General features: G+C 42.4%; 1 long non-coding RNA gene across 1 annotated transcript in view; it reads left to right on the forward strand.

The window, feature by feature from the left end:
• The window catches only part of LOC125329777, a 146171-nt gene extending 125950 nt beyond the window's left edge, over positions 1-20221 (forward strand). Inside the window, exons 4-7 of the long non-coding RNA XR_007205271.1 lie at positions 4494-4618; positions 5277-5510; positions 14482-14611; positions 19574-20221. This is a non-coding gene — a long non-coding RNA (uncharacterized LOC125329777). The remainder of the gene's footprint in view (positions 1-4493; positions 4619-5276; positions 5511-14481; positions 14612-19573) is intronic.
• Positions 20222-21881: the final 1660 nt, after the last annotated feature.

Genomic DNA, 21881 nt, shown 5'->3' on the forward strand with positions numbered 1-21881 from the left:
AACCTGAGGGACAGGGCTCAAAATGCAGCAATTCAGCAGCCAGTCAGAATCACCAACTAAATTTTTCTTTACTTACTTTAGGGTTTTTAGTGCCCTCTGGAAGGACATCAACAAGATTTAGACACAAGCATATCACTACTGTAATGAAGACTCAAAAAATTGAGAAACTGGAACTGGAAATGCATTTGAAATGCTTCTTTGGGAATTACTACCATAATTACACCAGTTTAGAAAGCAATACCTTTGTAAGTGCTTTTACCCCATCATGTATCACACGAGGGATTATAGCATTTTAATGACCTTGGTGGCTAAATTGTACAATATCTATAATAGTATGAAATCTAGGAGAATTTTTGGCCCCATTGAGGCCATAGAAAATCTCCTACTGATTTTGTTGGAGCCAGCAAAATCCATCCTAATTTTTCAGGTGACCAGCTCCAGCCACAAAAGGGGCTTTTATTTTCCCCACACTCTTAAAATAAGAGCGAACTGATATTTTTCATATACTTATACTACAAATGCCCTGAATTTTATTTCATGAAAGATGTTATGGCATGGAATACACTGTTCCTTCATGAAACATGCACCTTTTAATACCAGTTACTGAGAGGGTGATACATCTATCGCTATTTCTCCTGTCACCAAATGAAATGAAATTCATAGATCTGCTCTTAGCTAACAGGATACACATTTTATGGCTAAATAAGGCCTTGAAAGTGAAAATCTTCTGCCCTTCTCATGAGGTATATAGATCCAAATTAAATGAGCAAGTTACATTAAGGTACCTGTAAACCTTGAAAAGGGTGTATTGGCTTGTTCATTGTTCCTATGGATAATAAAGTCACCCATCAAACATCTAGAGAGCAAGCCACGGAAAGCAAATGTCACCCTGCCTTAGCTTCCCTTGTATGTTTTCAGTTTTCTGAAACTGAACATATCTTCTGCAGATAGGACTATAAGAGATTGATAGATGCCTTAAGATCAGTTTGCACATGAAAAGGTAATAATTGATCCCTGGCCACTTCATGAACCAGCATTTAGTGTGTTGTGCAATTTCAGAAATAAATCAGAATAACTACTTGAAGAATAAAAGGAGGTAAAAAAGCTCTTTCCTTCAGATTTAGAAAATATATGTTGTGTTAGGGAAGGTGTTAACTGACAACATGTTTTAACTGACATGGCAATAAATATGACCAAGCACCAACATTTTCTCCAGCGTGCAAACTGCCTTTGCAAGAGCCTGGAGAGATTCCCACTGGTCTCTGCAGGATTTGGCTTGAGCTCCTCTGCAGGAATTAGTTCATGCCAGCGGAAGTAAATAGGCCCTTGGGGATGTTGCTGCTGCCACTGAGGTATTTATTTTTATAATAACTTGTACTTGGCTGGTACAGAGATAGGAAGTCACAACCACAGCTCTTGCATGCACAACTCCACACCATTCATTCTTATCAGTCAGAGCCCTTTGTGAAGGTAGAAATGCTAAGAGCCATAAACTTGGGGGCCTGGCTACCGACACCTCCTGCACCCTGATGGCCACTGGCCACACTTCTGGGAGCAGATTCTTTTCCAGTGCTCTGCAGTGCCTCCTGGTGCCTCCCAGCCACCAGCAGCCAAAGCCAACCCCTTGGACCACGGGGTAATGTGCATTGAGGGCAACAGATCAAAGGATTTGTCTGACTCATACAGAGACAATAAAATGCATTTCTTAGGAAGGAGCCTCCCTTACTATTTACTGTTTCCAGTGTCTGCTCACACCGTGCTTTATTCAACAATGTTTTCTCTAGCTTGGCCCCTTCCTGGCTAACAGAGCCCAGCTATGTCTGAGAAGCTCTTCTTTTAGCCTCTGAAATTGTCACAAACAAATTACTCTGTTCTTACTTTCAAATCAGGTAGGAAACATCAGGAAACCACAACTCACTATCCACTTGAGGGCAAAGAGGGCAGATTGGTCAGTGACCACAATTCATTAGTCAAAGCAGAAATGGGGTTATTCTCCTTCCCTTGCCAGACTTCATCACTTGGAGAAAACTGAAACAATAATAAGACTGAAAGGGCCAGTGATAATGACACAGCACTTCCACATCAAATGTGCTCTTTTATCAGTACTTACAGACTTTTGAACACAGAGTGGAGCCCTGTAAAATTGGCTGGTTTTCACATTTTTAAGAGTTGTTTTCTCACTTATTTCCTGTTTTCTTACCAGCAGGCCCAACCACATTCAGAACCTAGATAATAGTTGTGTCAGCTTTGTTTAAATTCCCTTTTCTACTCTTTAAATAAGGTCGGAGCTCCACTTATTCTCTTTCTGATACATAACTTAAGCAAAACTTGACTTGATGCCAACAATATCTCCAAAAAGGAGACAGAAAGCTTGGGCAGAATAGGAAATAGGTAATTTTGCTGCTGTTGCAAATGCTGGAATATAGACGGAGCATTTTCTAATAACTTTCTCCAGCTGCCAGTTACTTGTTCAAAATGAAACACATATACTGCAGGGGGAAGAAGGCTGATGTGTTTCTATGTTAAAAGAAATGTTGTCCAACATCTGTTTACCACATGGTAGCCTTAACCAAAAATTTTCCCTCCTCCCAGCTGTTGCTTGCCTTGCTATGCACCCATTGGTTGCCTTCTCCACTCCAGCAGTGGCTTTGAACCTACTGCATGATTCCAGAATCCATAGGTTTCACTTCACTGTTTTCACCCAGTCCAAACTCCCATTGGAGTTCACCTGATGAAGCAGTCAGAAAAAGGGACTGAGAGCCTCAAAACACAGTTCAGGTCAGCAGAGTCCTCCGAGTTCTGGCAGGAACCAAACTCCTCTGCGGTAGGTGGCCTCCACAGAAAATCATGAGCCCCTGAAGATGCACTCAGCCACAGAGCAAAGCCTACATTAGTGTTGGACAGCTGTAACACCTTCATGGTTTGTGAACAGAAAACATCAAAGGCCCCTGAATCCCAGAGTCCTAGCTCCCTCTCCTGGCAGAGCACCGCACTGGGAACAGGAAGGGGGTGCTCCCCAGCACAACAAACCTGAACCCCAGCTGCAGCTCTGCCGAGGGAGAGGCGGAGGAACCGTGCCCTCAGTGACCAGGGGCTCCTCTCTGCAAGGAGCCCAGTGGTAATCACGCAGCTATAGCTCTACCAGCAGATTAACACAGGATTAGCAAAGGCAAAATCTATTCTAGTGAAGAACATCTGCAACATAGCTTTAGCTGCATAAAAAATACGTACTTGAGCACAGATAAAACTTCATTGCTGTGCATTATCTGCAGTCCTTAAGGTGGGGGTAGTGCAATTTGTTCTCTAATACTCTGATACCAGACTGACTCATGCAACTGTGCCACGTTCTCTCCAACACCACAGCCTCCTTCTGTTTGCTGCTTCTTGTACACACTGAGCCCCCAGAGTGCCTCCCCAGACTGTAACTTTCTCCTTGAGAAACACACGTCTACTGGCTAGATAAGAACCTGTCACTGTGGCAGGTCGTGTACACCAGGGATCTCATTAGCAGTCTCCAACCCTTCAGAAATATGTGGCATTTCTGTATGGGAAGGCACAGCTCACTGCCTGTCCATCCGGAGTAGCGTCAGCAACATCCCTGCTCAGTGAAACGTGCCCTGGCACCACATCCTTGGGCATGATGGCAATGGCAGCAGCAGAGGTGGCAGCGTGACACCTGTCTTCATGGCCCAAGGCTGAGGCAAGGTCCTTTTCGACCAGCAGCACATGCCTCCATAGCTTCAGGGAATGAGCTGGTTCCTAACATGGCAAAAGACAGCAGGGACTCACCCCAAGCACACGGGCCACTGAAAGTGACCCAGCCTGTAGGCCAAGTACAGGTACATGAAGTTTGGTCATCTCAGCCATTGACCCTTAGCACCCTGGGTTGGGCATACCAGCACTTTATTTCTGTAGTGTCTTGATTCAGTTTTTTAGCCACCATGGGTGGCTGAAGTCCACTGAAAGCCTCCCTAGCAAATGGATGGGCTGGGATGCCTGGGACAGGGCTTGTTCACATCAGAACCTCTCTACTCCTTCTATTTCTGTGGAGAAAGTGGGAATGAGGTTTCTTGCACAAGTAAAACAACAGGTCTCTCCTGGGGCTCTTTCACTCTTTGGCAATGAGGTTACAGCTCTTGTTTATGAGGAGCTGGAGGCAGCTCACAGATGTGCAAGCTGGTTTCTGCTGTGGTTATATTTTCTTCTAGGTTTCTAGAAGAAAACCGGTGCAGTTTTCCCAAGACAATAGGTCTTTCACAGGTCAGTGTCTTACTTCAGGAGGCCCCTTCAATCTCCAGCACTGGCTACAGGTCCTGCTTATATGGTGAGGCCTTATGTTCTTAGAGAGTCATAAGGCAAAGCTAAAGCTGCACAGAAGCCATTCAGTTAAGCCAAAGCCATGGCTCATAACGTATTTCATTGTAAGCTAACCATCTCAATTGTAGGAGACTTTCTGTATATTAAACAGAATTAAATTATTGTTTCTTCCTCAGGGAGGGAAAATGAGATAATGAAGAAGAGAGAGGAAGACAAAGGGAAAAGGATACTTCCGGATATTGCAAAGATGTCTAAATTTCACTACCAGATTTCACTAGCATGCTCATCTATTTCATGTCAGGTATTGTAGGCAACTAATCTCTGTATTACTATAGTGCCAAATTTTCTTTAAGAAACAAAGGTCCTTCTCCTGCAAATGCTCATACATTTCCTTAGTCAGCCCTCAATTCTGCATCCATCATCAGGCTCTGGTTCTATGCTGTTCTGCAAAGTGTTAACTTACTGTAAGAAAACTTAAGAATCTTTATTACCTGAAAAGCAGTGGTTTCATTTTTGTGCTTTGCCCCTCTTTGGTATTTTGTTCCTAGCAGTTATTATGTTCTTGTGATAAAAACAAAGCTCACTACTAATGTACTATATTCTGGAATATGTCTCACAACCAATCATTAAATGATGGTGATTTCTCCCAGCTTACACAGCATTACTAATGTTAATGGATTATATCTAGTTTTGTTTGTTCAATCTGGTATTTGGATTGAGGATATATTTTGAGATATCTGAATATACTCATGAACATTCTCATAACATTCTTTTAATGCTATTCCTACTTTTCTCAGGTTGTACATGTTTTCTTAGAGTACAGAAAGATTATACTTGAAGTTCAGGATTTAGCCCTTTGTCTGGTAGTCTGCCTTGTGACATGGCTAGCATTGAAAGAAGGGGATGTTACACCTAATGCATTCTTCTTTTTTATTTATTTCTTTTCATCTTCTCCCCAGCCAGAGTAGGTAAGCAGTTTTAAATCTGAGAAGTAGTTTGTGGTCTCAAGCAGAGAAAGGGGAACTGAATCAGGAAGAACAAAAGTTTCCAACACTGCAGAGCACCAGATGCAGTGGTGGTGTCAATCCTGACCAGCAGCGATCCCAGGCTGAGACCTTCCTCGGAATCTGACAGTCTGCATTTCCTGAATCAACAGGCCCAGGGCAGGGCTTGCTCTCACCACCCTTACTCAGGTAAGAAGCCCTTTTCACATAGCTGACTACACATGAGGTTTATGCCAATGCATGTGGCTGATAAGTGCTTTGTAGCCATGAGAACAGCAAGCAGTCAATTACCTAAACTTTGTAATTGATCACAAATGTGGGAAAGTTCTCCATCAGTCAGAGTCTTTAAATCAGAGCTGGTCATCTCTCAGACAGGGACAGTCCAGTTAGAAGTGATTGGGGCCGACAAAAAAAATAGGGGGCAAAATAGTTGTATCGCTGCTTGTATGCAGCAGACCAGATTAAAGACAAGTGGATTCTGTACCTGGGACAGGGCAGCCCTGAGTGTGTGTATAGACTGGGGAATGAGAGGCTGGAGAGAAGCCCTGAGGAAAGATGCCTGGGGGTCCTGGTCGATGGCAAGTTGGATACGAGTCAGCAGTGCCCTGGCAGCCAGGAGGGCCAAGCGTGTCCTGGGGGCATCAGGCCCAGCATCGCCAGCCCAGCAAGGGAGGGATTGTCCTGCTCTGCTCTGCACTGGGGCGGCCTCACCTCGAGTGCTGGGGGCATCTTGGGGTGCCACAGCATAGGAGGAGACACTGAGCTGTTAGAGAGAGTACAAAGGAGGGCAACGAGGATGGTGAAGAGCCTTGAGGGGAAGCCGAATGAGGAGCGGCTGAGGTCACTTGGTCTGTTCAGCCTGGAGGAGACTGAGGGGAGACCCCGTTGCAGTTACAGCTTCCTCGTGAGGGGAAGAGGAGGGACAGGCACTGATCTCTGCTGACAGGACCCAAGGAAATGGCCTGAAGCTGAGCCAGGGAGGTTTAGGTTGGATACCAGGAAAAGGTTCTTCACCCAGAGGGTGGTTGGGCACTGGAACAGCTCCCCAGGGAAGTGGTCACAGCACCACCCTGGCAGAGTTCAAGCAGTGTTTGGACAATGCTCTCAGGCACAGGGTGTGACTCTTGGGGGTGATGCTGTCCAAGGCCAGGAAATGGACTTTGATGATCCTTGTGGATCTCTTCCAACCATGCTGTGATACTATGAATTTTATCTGGGGAGGGTGTAGTGTACACCCAGAGGTACTTTTTTTTTATTTATTTTGCAGAACTGTGCATCTATGGGTGGAGCTGTCATTCTGCCTCCCAGGTACCTGTTATGGAAGAGATCTTAAAATGGACTGTGTTATGTAGAAAACATTCATTCCCTTGCTTCCAGCAGCAGCTGATGTATTAGGAGAGAACTGCCCACCTTTAGTTTACAGACCAGCTTAGCCCCACAGCTTGCTAGGTTAAGACAGGCCAGCACACTCATACTGGTGCCAGGAATATTGCTACTGATTGTGCTCACCCAACCATGCTGTATCAGCATGTCCAAGACTAGTTGCAGCTAATAAGGGTCTATCTGAGGGGAAAAATGAGACCAGAGTGAGATTTATGACAATTTCAAGCACAGAATAAGCAATACAACCAGATGAGCCTCAAAGAATGGTAAGGTGCTCTTTACATAGAAATATTTCAGAGGGGAAAAAAATAAAATAATAGAATGAACTATAACAAACACTTTTTCTAAGTAGAGGTTTTCTGCATTTCTCATGACAGTCAGTTGAATGAGGGAAGACAAAAAGAAAAGGAAGAGCAGAAACTGCTTGCAACACAGAAAAAACCTCAAATGCCAAGAACATGCTCCAGATTTTTTTAAAGATGCATGGCTCTTATCTCAGTCCTGATTCATCACAGCTTAGTCCCAGAATTATTCAGAATTCAAGGACCTTGCTCCTGCAGGGTTAATGGGTTACATTCAGCATTGAAACCCATGACACAAATAGCTGCTTAATTATTCAATCCAGAGGGGATTTAGTGGTAATGGAAATAAAAATAGCAATGGTAAAAATTACATTGTTTTACATTTTGTAGGTGAAATGATTTTTTCTTTTAACTGTGTAATTCAGAACTGTGCACTGGCAGGAGGAGGCCCATATAAAGGAGGGGTTGTGCTGCTTGTGACACAAAAGATTAGCATGCCCGTGACTGAAGAGGAGGAAAAGGAAAACACTGCCATAAAAGTGACAGTAGAGGTGAAGAATTGTGGCGACTGTGTAATGCACCATTGAAAAGATGCAGAAGAAAACATAGCAAACGAAAAGTCTTGTCCTATCTATGCTGCTATTCAAAGCACAACTTAATCTGAAGGGAAGAAGCTGCTGTTCTCGTTGGCTCACACCATTTATTCAAAAACACAAGTGAGAAATGTGCTAAAGTGATACAATTACCATAATTATTATCTTTGTTCAGGAAATGCAGTGGTGGTTTTCCACCCTGAATTTCATTCAGCAGCCCTTGTGGCTGTACCAGTCAGGAGCTAAAGGCACCGACTACGACTGCTCTGGGAGCAAACACACAAAATCTCATGCCTCAATTGCAGCAGCTACATGGGATAGCAAGTCACAAACACAGGAGCACCTTGAGGTATTGGTCAGTCCTGTTACAAGGAAGTTGTGTGCAGTAACCAAAGGTGCAGTGCCAAACCAACCCTGGCACACATATGTCACTCCAAGAGCAGGCAAAACCCATTTAGAATCAGTGGGTCTAAACTGGGGTTTCTGCAAAAGGTCACAATCAATATTTATTTAATTGAGCCCTGTTTTGAAAGCATGCTGTGCAGCAGGGTGGAAATAGGCATCCCAAGGAAATAAACAGGATCACTTTAAGCCCAAATCATCACTAAATGCAGTGCTGCTGTGTACAGGGGATATCAAATTAGGGGGCTGATTCTCACCCCCCACCAGATTCCTGTCTCGCTGCAGCTTCCCAGGGGATGAGTTAGAGATAAGGCTTTCCTGTTAAGCCCTGGTTAAACAGGTATCTGTTTGAGTTTGGATAGGGCTCAGAGTAAAGCAGGCTAAATTACGTGTTCAACTGATGACACTGGCAGTCCTGGTCACTGCTCTCTTACCTTCTCACTCTGATTTGCTGTGGTAACTGGTCTGATGCAAGTGGGGTGGGAGTGTGTGTGTTAAGCCAAAACATTTTTTAACTTAAAAAAAAAATTAAATCCTTCACATGTAAGATACCCAAGCCAGAGAAATTTAAAAGGCTAGGTTTAGGTTCAAGTTCTGAGTCACATCCAAATTTCTATCTTCCTCCTGTTCCCCTCCCCGTGACGATTTTTCATCATGTCATTGAAAAAGAGGGGAGCAAAAGGAAAAAAAAGTAATGGCAAACATACTAGAATGTCCATAGACCTGTTTTTGTCTCTCTCTTCAAACATTTGAAAAAGTTGAAGTTTTCTAAAGGAGATTTTAAAAATTGGGCTGTATACCTTGCATTTTCCACTATTGTATTTCATACTGTTCACCGGTCAGGTGAAGGTTGTGTTTGGATAAATTGGGAATGAAAGGACTGTGGTGTGTTCTTCATAGAATTGACATAAGGGCTGCATTGTCAAACATTGGAGGCAAGCTAGAGATGATCATTTTGTGTTTGGCACAAAGATAACAGGTTTCTGCCCGCATGCCACTAGAAGTAAGGGATTGTTCTACAAGTGACAGTGGAGGAAAGGGAATTTTGTGTTTGTGTCATAGAAGGAAAAGGATTACTGTGCAAATAATGCTCAGGGAAAAAGATTAGACCACGTATGACATGGAAAAGAGAGGTCATTGGACATACATCATGGAAAGGACGGGGTGGTGTGTGTGGTATTTCTCACGAAATAAGAATATTCCCAGAGTATACCACAGATGAGACTGGGTGCCACATGCCAGCACTGCTGGTCTGTTGGGTGTCCAGGACTTTCCTCCTGACTTAGAAATCCCAGCCTCATAGCTCTAAGATAGATGGTTCTTTTCTACATATTAATAGAGAAGCAGTGCAAGCCTAGGGAGATTGTTGTTATTGTTGTTTCCTTAGAAAAATTAATTGAAATATCAAGATGCATAAGAAAAATATGTATGAAACAAAAGGTTTCCGCTTTCCTCATGGCACCCAGAAGTGTTTCAGACATTGTCTCTGTGAAAGCAGATACTTACATTTCCACATAGCAGCAGCTGTCAAACCCCAAATTTTGGCTGTGCTTTTCTAAGACACAGTATGTATCAGAACATGTTTGGGGTGAGGGCTGTGATGCACTGCACTAGTTTGGTATTAAGAGAAAGGAGAAGTAACACGTGAAGATAGGAATTATTTCTACCTTTATTATGCCCATTTCTGGCTCAGGACTTTCCAGTTATTTGGGGATTTGTTTGTTTTCATACAAGGATCCTGACATCCAGTTACTCATAACATGTCACTCTCAAGAACACTGCAACACTTTGTACCAGGAACTGCATTTCAGAAAAGGTGAAGCTGGGGTCAAACGCATTCCTGCTAATTGTACCGGCTGCAGGAAAGTTATTCTATGATTGAGTTTGCCCTCTGAAGTTAAAGGGGGAAGCTGCTAATTGCTTTTAAGGAGGACCCAGAAAAATGACTGGGGCTGGCCCAGAACTCCCTGCCCAGGTGCGCTGGCACATGCTCCCCAGGCACACACAAGATAAGCACTGCTAATCTTTTGGGGGAGTGTGGTATGTGAGGAGGATGTGCAGCTCAAACTATGCGAGGGCTTAGAGGGGGATGCACAAAAAACTACTGATAGAAAATGGGTTTCTGTACATCTATGCATTTTGTACTGTTGGTAGTCACTGTGCACAAGAAATCTTCTACATTGATCTGATCTCTTCAAAGCTGCCACCAGTGCAGTGGCACAGCCACTGGCTCTTTTCTGCAGTGTTTCTACAATGCTCTGAATGTCCTCAGGCTCCACAAAGCCTCCATCTACTATTACCATCATCTGACCAGGCAGCATGTATGTTTCTCCCTGATTTAGCTTTTTCTTGTAGTTTTCCTGCTTATCAAATCTGCAGTCTCTCTTTGAGTTGAAACATGCATGGTTAGGGCAGGGAGAGATTTATAAGGTCTAATTTGTACAGAATATAACAGAGCAGTCCTTGTTTATTGATGTGCAATATCACAAGGACAACCAGACTCTGCTTCTTCGCTAAAATTTATGATTGGGTCTATCAAAGTAAGCCTCTACTCATCATCCTGTTTTAATTATTTCCTTTTTCCACTTTCCCAAGAAACTGTAGCTCTCCAAACCTTTCCTACTCAAAAGTCCAAGTTCTGAAAACTTCTGCAATGGTGTCTTGTTTTGTGGATGTTTCTGTTGTCCGAGTCATCCTGCCCCTTATTGCTGAGAAGTGCAGCTATGTAAAGGAAGGGTGACTGCCTGGGGCTTGGCAAGGTTTGCAGCTTCCTACGCAAGGAAGTGTATGGGGGAGATCTAAGATGATGTATTGGCTGAACTTCCTCAAGTTTGGGCTGAAGTTCATGAATGAGGGAGCTAGATAGAAATTTGCAACATCCTGAGATTGCTTAAGTTGCAGAGCTCTTACTAGTGGCTACCTTAGGAGGTGGAGAAAGCTGTAGCCAATCTTGCTTTAAAAATTATTCTGTCCTTGCAGAAGGAACACCAGGGGTTGTAAATAAGATTTCAGCTCACAACAGTTTCACTCTGAGTTCTTTGGGAGGATGTAGCAAAGCTGTCAGACTGACTTTTTGCATTGAGCTCCAGCTGTCATTTCCCTTTGCTTGCTGGCTGTTACCACTGGGTGCAGGCTCCCATCTGAAGCTCTTGGCTTTTGAGAGGGAGCACCTCCTACAGCTCAGGTAGACTGCTGCAAGTACACACCTTCCAATATGCCTTGGCTCTTCGAGACCATGAAGGAGGGGAGGAAATTGCCCTGACAATTGAAATTTAGCAGGTCTGGTTCACTGCTCAGTGAAGTTGATGGGAGACTTTCCCTTGACCTCAGAAAAAAACGACCAACAGCGCAATTCTGTTTTATGCAAAGAGAAGGGTAGAGTAACACCAGCTGAAATTGAAAAGCTGAGTGATACATGTCCAATTTGAAACATACTTGTAACAGCCAAAGGTTACCCAAAAGTGGCTTAAATAAGACTGGGTTCTAAAACTATTTCTTATCAGGGGCCTGCAAAATATCCATAAAGCCATTTGCAGCCATTCCCCTGTGCCAGCATGCGGTCTGAGCTCAAGTTTCAGCTCACATCTCCCAGGAGGCAGGCGGTGGCTGTGGAGAAAGTTTTGTGGTGGAATCAGGAAAAACTCGGAGTTTTCACTTTGCACTAGTTTGGAATGAGTCAATATTGACTTGAACCTGGTACCTATCAGGAAGATGAACATAAACCTCTCAAACGAAAAATGTGATCACCAAGAGCATGCAAACAGCATCAGTGCTGCCATGCAAGCAGAGTGACAATCTATCTGCTGCTACTGGGGAAGAGTGGTTGGCGCTGGCCCCAAGGGAGCTGTGGTTTGAGGATGGAAGTCACTTAGCTTATCATTAGGTCTACCATTTACCAACGCTCCTTCCCTGGGTAGAAACAGTAGGGACAAGCAGCAGTATGGCTGCTTTTCTGTCAGGTAAATGACTAATGAGGCATGTTTGCTTGCAAAGAAATGGAGCATGGCCCAAATAAAGGTGACCTGGTGACACAGAGTTCTTCCATGATTTTGTTCTTCCCATAGGCCAGTATTTTGCAGCCCAAGGTTTCAGTTCAGACTCAGTGTTCAGAAAGACATTTGAAAGCAAGGCAGAGGGAAATCCTTTTCTTGTTAACCCACCTCTATTGCAAGGCTGTCCGTTTTCTGTGTTGAAGATGATGAAATTGCTAACCCAAACAGCACTTGCCCTTCATTTAGAGATTATTGACTTCATCCACACAAGAAGAACAAACACAGAGTGCTGAACAACACAGAGTGCTGAACAGAGTGCTTACTTGGCAAGTTCAAAGCCTCCCAGTCTGAGAGGTGAAAGCAAGGGAACACTCACAGCAGTGACAGTATTTGAGTCTCTTTAGCAAATGAAGGGACTGACAAGGTAGTGATACAGGCTTGGGAACCAATCAGCCAAGCCCATCCCTGGTGTAAACCTGGTATTCTTCCAATTCAAACAATGGAAAAGGGGCAAACAAGAAAAATCCTTCCTAGCAAATGTGATTAGATGAAGCAGACAGTGAAGACTCTCCTGTAACTGCAGTCCATCATGCAATTAGTTTCCTAACAGCTTCACCATTCAGACGGCCTCTTCCCTGGCGCAGTGCCACATCAGCCAAATAAATCAGCTTTACATATACAACTGTCAGACAGAACTGCAGCTCCAGCCCTCTAAAGCGACGCTGGAAGGCTCAGTTGAAAGGAAGAGAGGCTTGAATACGTGGGGGAAAACAGTTCGTTGAGGAAAGGAGGATGGAGCCCAACAGCACTGGACAAATACCTGGAGGAATCCAAGAGCTCCTACAGAACAGCAGGGCTTGCAAAAGCAGTTTGTAAGAAAGGCTCTCATCCCCAGCCCTGTCGTTGAGATTAAATGCGATCATTGGGAATAATGGTGAAGTGGAATGCATATTTAATTAGAGAAATCAATGAACCCAAATGATCGGGAGGGGGCAAATCATTAAGATCCAGCTCCTGCTGCCCCTACTCAGCAATATTGCAGACTGCCAGCACTGCAAGCGGGTCTGATGCACAGCTCATCACCAGCAAAGCAGAGTGGACTTTTGTCGCTGCTGTTTTGCATGTGGAAGTGCTGTGCAGGGAATAGGGAGCAGGATGCTCTGTTCATGTGAAAGCTGCCATCTCCAGAAATGAAGCAATCGGTAGGAAAGAAAGCAATCACTCAGCACTGGGGCAAATCTGAGACTATTGGACTCAGGGATTATTCACAAAATGGGCATGGTCACACCACACAGACACATTGGGATGAATTTTTTTTTTTTTTTACAGCAGGGTTGCTTTGGAAAGCTGGCTGAAAATTATTTGACAGAATCGTTTTTCCTGTAAACACTATTTTGTCAAAAACATTTACCAGTTTATATGCCAATTACGGGGAGAAACATCATTGCAAAGATTTTTCTGAAATGTTTTGGGGTTTATTTCAATATTGTCATCTCAGTGTTTATTTTCTCTCAGTATTTTAGAAAGGGTAGGGCAGGAAAGTGAAAGTAAAACTCAGCACCTAACTTCTGACTGAGTGCCAACGTTTCATTACACTGGCCATTTTCACTTCATTTTATTTTGGTTTTATTATATATTGAAATTTTTAAAAAATTCTTTCTGGGCAAGTTGTGTTACTTAGTGCTCATGTAACTCTAGGAAAATGTTTCCTGACTTCATACAAGCAGAAATAAAAGGGAGCCCAGATTATTTTAGGGGCTTACAGACAAGGAAGCAGAATTGGCATTTTCTTTAATATATGCAAGAGCTGACTGAAAAAGCTGTGAAGTTTTGCAGTAAGTAACCTTGTAAATCTATTTGGTTTTTGGCTGGGAGGGTGAAAGAGATGAAAATTAACCAAAAAATGCTTCGCAAAAATAGTAGGCTGATCTGAATTAAGAAAAGAAATTATTTTAATTCCTTGGAAAAGCTTGGCTCTGTAACATGCCTTATAACTCCCCTAGAAAACTGTGGAAAGGAAGGAATTTTCTTGCAACAACATTTTGGGATTAACTGAGCTATTTTGCCCAAGGCATGATTTAAGGTACTTTCTTATTAGGCACAATTCACATCAGGTTTTGCATAAGAAACCCCAATCTGCAAGTATTTCTAGTGTAGTACCACTGAAGTCAGTGAGTTTACACTAAGGATAAATTTGCCCTCATCCTGTTTTCTTCACTTTATTTATTTGCCTTGGAAAACAGAATTACCCCAACTTAGTCATTTATCAGATGTAGAAAAGTGGCACCCCTTTGGAAAAGCATTAAAAGCCAATTACAAGAGATCCTGCTCAAGGTGATACCTGTCACGCTAAAGCAGTGCAGCACTCGTGATCATTTTAATTGATACTTTTAGATGAAGTGATCTGGCCTGCTGCAAACCAGCTGAAATAAAAACAAAAAGTAGCATTGCATATTAATAAGTAACTTCTCTACTTGAATCCATGCAGGGAACTACCATTGACTCATAATCCAGATCCTGAAGTACTTCCAGTAACACAAAGACTTTGTACACTGCGTTTGGCTCCTGTGGGAACGGTCTGAGGTTTTCTGAAGACAAGACACTCACCCTATCTTGTGGTAATTTTTGTTTCTTTATCTAAAGCAAAGGATTAATTTTTTTAGCAAGTGAAAAAGAAAATGTATTGGTCTACAAATAAATCTAAAGACTTACAAAGATGCTTCAGTATTGTTAAGATGCTGTTAAACTACTCAGTCATCAGATCTAAAGATGTTTTAGGGTAAGTTTAATTTAGTGGAAGATGTACCTAAGCTTTAAAAATGAGCCAGTGTTCTGTGTAACACTGATCATTTTCAAATTATAGCTGATAAAAATATAGTTGTAAATTATTTTAAATTCTTGGCTGTATGTTTTTACTTTTAATTATAAATGTACACGTTTTGGCATGTTCTAGCCAGTGGTACTGAAACCAAATCCACAAGGAGTTGGAACTCTTCATAACAGTCCTGACTCAGAATCCATTAAGCCTCTTGGTTTGAATTGCACTGGGTTTTTTGTTACATTTTTTGTCTGTATGTATATACCTAGAAGAAAAAGATATTCATCGCAAGAACCAATCACACAGACTGAGATTTCAAATTTATTTGCAACAGGGTAAGTCAAAGTAACTTGAATGAGGCCAAGGAAGTTACTCTGGATTTACACTCTTCAGTGTGTAGCCAATAAAAAATGTGAATTAGTGCCAGTTAAGAAAATGTTTGATTATCTTTTCATGCACCTTCAGTGAAGTGAATATTAAATTTTGACCAGAATACCTATTTTCTATGGAAAAATGGAGTTTTATATTGTTACAAACTATTTCATCTCCTGAAAACAGAAAGCTGTTTTCTTTAGGAACTGTCCTGATGGAAATTCTCTGACTTGCTTTATGCCAAACTCACAATTCATACAAATAAGATGCCCCTCAGCAGATGTTTGTGAAAGACCAAGCTAGTGAGCACACACATACACATCCCTACCTGGTTACACTTGAGGTTCCTGGAGTAGAAAACAGGAAGGATGGGACAATATCTGAGGTGCTATGAGAGCAATTGGGGTTTAACTCAGAAGAGCACCTAGATTTTTGTTTCCAGAAAGAATAAAACCATACCAAATTTCATTTCAGATTAAATAAAACAGCACTATTTTTATTCTTAAGGAAACCTTCCTGAGCATCCCTTACCCTCCCTGTTGTGGAGTCTGGTTTCTTTTTGAACAGAAAATGAAATTTTTGAACTGCATGCTGTAAAAATGCATGAAGTTTGAATGAATTTTGTAGTCTGAAACCACACCTCACAGTGAATAAGTTGATTGCATGAGAAAAATCTGAACCTGGGGAAGACTCAGAGGCCTTGTCTGAGGATCAGGTTCACTCCATGACTGAGGATAAGTCACCTAGGGCAGATCTTCACAGGTATCTGGTTGCCAGAAAAGCAGTGTTTTAAAGATCTCAGCCACAGCGTCTCTGTATGAATTCTATAATTACATCTTTGGATAAATAGATGAAGGACCAGCTGAATTAAGGTAAGGAGCAAAGGCCCAGCCTGGCAGAGTGCTTGCTTTACTGGTATTGGTGCAGGCAACACCTGACAGTATTTCCATGTAGAAACCCCCACCCTTTCTTTCCCCAAAACATAGGATTTCCTACAGAATACTAAACCCGCTTGTTTTCCCATGTCATGTGCAATTCACCTCCTATTTTCTAGCTGCAAGGACCAGCACCACACAGTACTGGATCCTTCTCTCCTCTGGAGCCTTGCTTTGTGTGCTGCTGAGGACAGGGGCCGGGCAGAGTTCCCGGGGAAGAGCTGCTGTCTGTCGCGGAGATGGATGGGCTCTGAACCTGCTCTGCCTCCAGTCGCTCCCAGCCCGCTGGAAATGGCCAGAGCTGCTGAATGTCAGCCATTGATCCTCCACCCTCCCTCTGTCCCCCTCTTTCTCCCTCTTCCATTCTGGTGTTGCCCGAGGGTTCATTGGGCTGCCTGGCGGCGCTACCTGGCTGGGACAGGCTTTGATGGCAGCTCCCGTTGCTGGGGGAAGGGGTGACGCAGTGAGGGGTGCAGGCTGCTTTGCGTTCACAGTGCCGGCTTTCTGTGAATGAAACTCGTCAAAAAAAAAAAAAAAAAAAAAAGTAAAACCAAGCAGCTGTAGCTGCTGTCAGAGCCATTCCATAGTAGCTGAGTGCATCTGCTTTTTCTCACCTCCAAAACGAATCAATATGGCTTTAAATGATTTCCCTGATGCCTGGATTTCTTGCCTTATGCTGCTGTTAGCCCAGACACACAATTGCCTGGTCATTCCTGCCTTGTCTTTTCAGTCTCTCTCCCCTGGTTTCTTCTTGCTGCTTTCTTTTAAAAATACATATAAAATACCCAGCAGAGCAGCTTGATTTTGCTCATATGTGATTTTCTCACACAAATTTGCCATCCTTTGCAGCCACACACACACTCAGCACAGTGCCTTAAGACCTGACTGCCTGGCTCTCTCTCCATCCCTCTCCCCCTCCACACACACACACACACACACACACACACTGCCTGGCTGATTGCTGCCTAAGCAACATCTGCTTATTGGGAGTTTTTCTCCTGATGCAGTGGTTAGTGAGAAACTGTTCAGGTTTTCTTGCAACTCTGTCTGTCAAAGATACTCATGCTTTAAAAAAATGTATTTTTAATAAATAATCTCTTGAGTTCTGGGGTTTGTTTTTTCTTTCCCACACAGCTTCACACACCCCCTCACTTTGGGCAGGCAAATTTGAGTGTAAACCTATTATTACTGCTAAAAATAAAAGATCTCCACACAGATTAAACCCATGCTTTGGGGCTGCCTCATTTTTCTAGATCCTGCCTAATCTTGGATTGGGATTGTTCAGAACATGAGGTATCACTGACGGTATAAAAAGCCTTCAGAAATGCTCATGCCTCATCTGGGTATATTGACATACAAGTGATCTGCTCAGAGAAACCTGCAGTCCATCAGTGCAGCTGGCTGAGGCAGGAGTCCCCCGAATCCCCTTATCACTCCAGTGGTGCACATAAACACATTAGCTGCTTATTTCAGGCAGAACCCTCAGCTTACAAACCCAAACTGCTTTTGCCAGCATTGTCCCTTTTTTGTATTTATTTGTCTTTACCCTGTGTTGCTGTCTCACAGATTTTGCATTTTGAGGTGCTTTTATATGCCCAGCCACCCGCTTGAAGTATATAGGAGATCATTACTGGCTTCTGATTAGCAGAGTGCATTTGAGTGGCGTGCTGGAGGCAAAAATTTAAAGTGTATCAAAATGCAAATATGTCCCCATTGACCTCTGGAAAAATGTGTTACATTACAAAGTACTTTCAAAGAAAACCAGAAAGGAAGAGGAGAGAGAGTATGAATTTGCAAAGATTTGTGATACTAAAAAAAATTAATCAGGAATTGTTACCTAGAAGCTTGAATTCTGTGTCGCACAAACAGTTTTCTTTTCTTTAAAAAGAGGGGAGGAGGGACCAGATGATGATGGCCACTTTGTGTCTCACTCCACTTCCTTTGCTAGAGAACCACCAAAGTGAATGGAGTTGATTGTGGTGCATATTTTTTCAATCTGCCAAGACTCAAATATGTAGTCTAATATATGGCAATGGCCCAGAAGAAGAGACACAGAAATTATTCATGATCCCTCTTTCAGTGTGAAAGACTCCTTCTATAACCTCAGATTAATAACTCTGCATTTAAGAAGTAAATTATTTTCACCAAGAAAAGTGAGGAGCAGCCAAATTTGCCTGGGGAAAGTAAAGTTGGTATTAAGGCAAGTGACATCCCTGCACTGAGGTATGCCAGAGAGCTGCACTGGGGAAAAAGATGCAACATTATCCAAGTTATTTGAGCTGGTTGCTCTTTTACCCTCACTAGTAATAGTGAATATACTCTTTCACCATGGGAGACTAGAGAAAGACATTGGGTTATGCTAGCAAAACAAATAGTCCAGTGCCCCAAAAGGGAAGTTTATGGCCTGCCCTGATCCTTTGTCTCCACAATGCTTCACTGCAAATACTTGTTTGCCTGGAGGCATCACTTGTCTCTTATTCCCTGAGACAGAACCAAAAATGTGTCATCCCAAAGCAAGTAAAATACTTTCAAGTAACCTACACCGTCCAAGCAAGAGTTTGTACGAGAGTTCAGTATTCACTCAGTGTTGAAATTAGCACTGCTGGTGTAGTGAGGGCAGGGGTTAGAGCACCCTTTGGCCCCCTCACTGCCTTCTGCACCGCTGCTGTTCAGTGTTTGGGGATGGAAGGAAAGCCATGCAGAGGTGCACAGCTGCTTCTGACTGCACTCAGTAGCACATCTTATTCTTCAGGCCTTCTGAGTATCTAGTGTGACAAACACAGCAGAGCAGCAAAAGGAAGGGAAACAGCCGTAGCTGCGATGACCACTAGCTTATAAAAAGCATGTGGAAGAAGCACCAGGAATGACCCCAGGACTCCCCCAATGGTTGTTTGCCATTGCATAACTGGTTTCTGTGTCTGGCTATTGCTTCATTGCACTTAGTCATAAATGAAAGCTATCTAATGCTAATGACCATGGTGCCCACCCTAATCATGCATTTGAAATATTAATAAAAATAATTTATGTCATGTGACTGCTTTTTAACTAGCTGCTTTCAGGACTTTAGATCAGTATTATAAAAGACGTGCATTTATAAATTATTAGTCTTGAGCACATAAGCACTGCATACTATGGGGAGCACTTCTGTAGCACTTTAAATTAATTTATTGTTATTCATTCCAGCTGTCTGTGATGTAAACCTTTGGCTATAAATTTGTACCATCATCCAACATACCATTAAACTAAAGTGGTGCCCGTGCTGGAACATATAATAAAACATATGAATAAGATTTCTGTGGGGACACTTTTTTTGAAACTCTCAGTTAATGATACAAGACAACTATGAGATAACATAGTCACCCTGTAACTATGCATTCATTAAAATACATCTGCTGGGGGGAGACTTTTATATTTGCACTTCTATTGAGTACTGACTGGATGTTTTTCTTTACCAGATTGTTTCAATTCATATCCGATCTCGAGCAAAAGGCTTTGTCTGAAGCTATCATGAAGTCACTAGCTGAGACTGCCAGAGGATTTTTGTTGGACCTGAACTTCTCAGTAGTGGAAACAGCTCCTGACCGCTGAATCACAGCAGTACAAGAGCAGAGCAGTTTTACTGTCTTATCTCTTCTGCAGGCAAACATTCTTTCTCCTACAGATCACCATAAGGCTAACAAAACCTTATCAGCATGACTAACACCATAATGTCTCGATCCACTCAATGGTATAGATATTTTTTGTTCCAGCCCATTGGAATATATAATTTCCTAAAATTTAAAGCAAGTTTTGATCATGCAGTGCTCTACCAAGTGGAGTTAGAAACACCCATGGCTTTGCTCTTGCCTTATAGGTCTCATCTTGCCCATGTGCTTGTTTATACTTTTTGTCACTTTTGTGACAGATGTCTTCTATCAAGCCTGTTCGGAGGCAGTCCTGCCCATCTCAGTCTTCCTCTTACACCAGTAAGAGTTCTGCTGGTAATTTCTCTGATTTAGGCTCCTGATATCAAATACAGCTATATGAAAAACAGAGACAAAAATTTGAACTTCAGATTCTTGGCTGAAGTAACACAACTTCAGTTGAAGCACAACTTCCTTAATTTCTACCTTCCTTCACAAGTTGAAGCACAACTTCCTTAATTTCTACCATCTGCTCCTATAGGCTGTGTTTGTTGGGTCTAAAGCTTTCTGAGTCATTCATCCAGTAGCAGGACTTCTGGAAAATTGCATGAGAATGGAAAATGGTACTCATGAAGAATAAATTTTGTATTATAACTAATCTCATAAAAATATTACTTTGATGGAATAAAGTTTTCTGTTCTTTTATTTCTAAATCTGTCTTTCCAATCAAGGTTTGGAAATCTGAGGCTTTGATTTGGAGCTATCTGTAATCAACAAGCAGGATGTCTGAAGTACTTGGGAGTATGTGTACACTAAAAAGTACCCTTTACAGGCAAAAATCAATTGGACAATAGGAAGAGTAGATAGCAAGATACTACCTTGACAGAAAATTTTGTTTTGATACAATATTTAGTTCAATTGTCCAAAGTTATTGAAACCTGTTTCATAGAAACTTCACAAAGGAGCCTCTAATGCACCCCAGAACTGAATTCTGTTCTGGATAGTTGGACCACTCTGGTGCTCTCACAAGAAGGTTGGTACCTCTTGGATGGCATTACCAAAGGCTAAATAACATATGGACACCCTTTTGAGTCTGATTTGCATGCCACAGCAAGACCCTGATGTGAAGATCTGCACAAGAGGGAAAGATAGCAGTGGGATGGAGTATCCAGAAATAACCTGAGCTTTAGCTACACTTTTGGGAAAATAGGTGAGAGATCAGATTTACCTTTCCATGTTACCCATGTCCCTCTGAACAAAACATAAAGCACAATCAATTTGCACTTTTTTGTCACTCCCAATGAAAACACAGTTACAGAAATCTTTGCCTAGTTACACAATGCCTTTCAGATTTTGCCTAGATACAGGATCTTCACCAGAGAACTAGGAACCAGGGAGTTAATAATAGTGTAAGCTTCCCTGACACTGGAGATTGGGACAAGAGATATAAACCAGGTGCCTGAGAGGCCAAAGAATGCTGACTCCTGAGCTGGAGGGTGGGCTTTAGCTGTTCTCTCAGCTGAGTCTGAAGACCTTAGTGACTACAGCAGTCAGGGTGGTAAACGGGCTCTCCCTTCTTGCAGAGATTTTCCATTCATATTGGTTTTCCTTTAAATATTCCTTTAAATATTCCATGCCATGCTACTTCCAGCTTTAGGGTTAGTCTTCACCAGCAGTTTTTACATTCTCTCTGAGGGTGCATACAGACCAGCTCCTGGATTTTGGTGATTTTTTGATATGGAGCCATTTTGCTGAGATAAAATATTATTTACTTGATCAAAATTTTCTCTTAGCGCAAAAGAAGAAAACTTGATTGTGTGACAAAAAGTGTAGAGAGCTTTTTCTTATTAATGGATTTATCACTGTCACTGGATGTGTTTTAACTTATTTAAGAAGAGCTTCCTGTCTTGTAGCACACAGCTTATAATTAGTTAGTAAAGTAGATGGTCTCAAAAGAAGGGATTGAGTTGGTTTAAGTTACAGTAGCTAGCAGAATGGTGTTCATCTCCCAGCTGCTAATTAATCTCTTCAACTATCTGTACTTCCCTTTCCTTACTGATTACCCAGAGAGAAGGTGCTTTTATTTTTTTTCCTTGTTAGTTAAATTGTAATCTTTTAGGAATCAGCTGTATTGACTTCG

This window comes from Corvus hawaiiensis, chromosome 8 (genome assembly GCF_020740725.1).
Source record: "Corvus hawaiiensis isolate bCorHaw1 chromosome 8, bCorHaw1.pri.cur, whole genome shotgun sequence".
In the NCBI taxonomy this organism is placed as follows: Eukaryota; Metazoa; Chordata; class Aves; order Passeriformes; family Corvidae; genus Corvus; species Corvus hawaiiensis.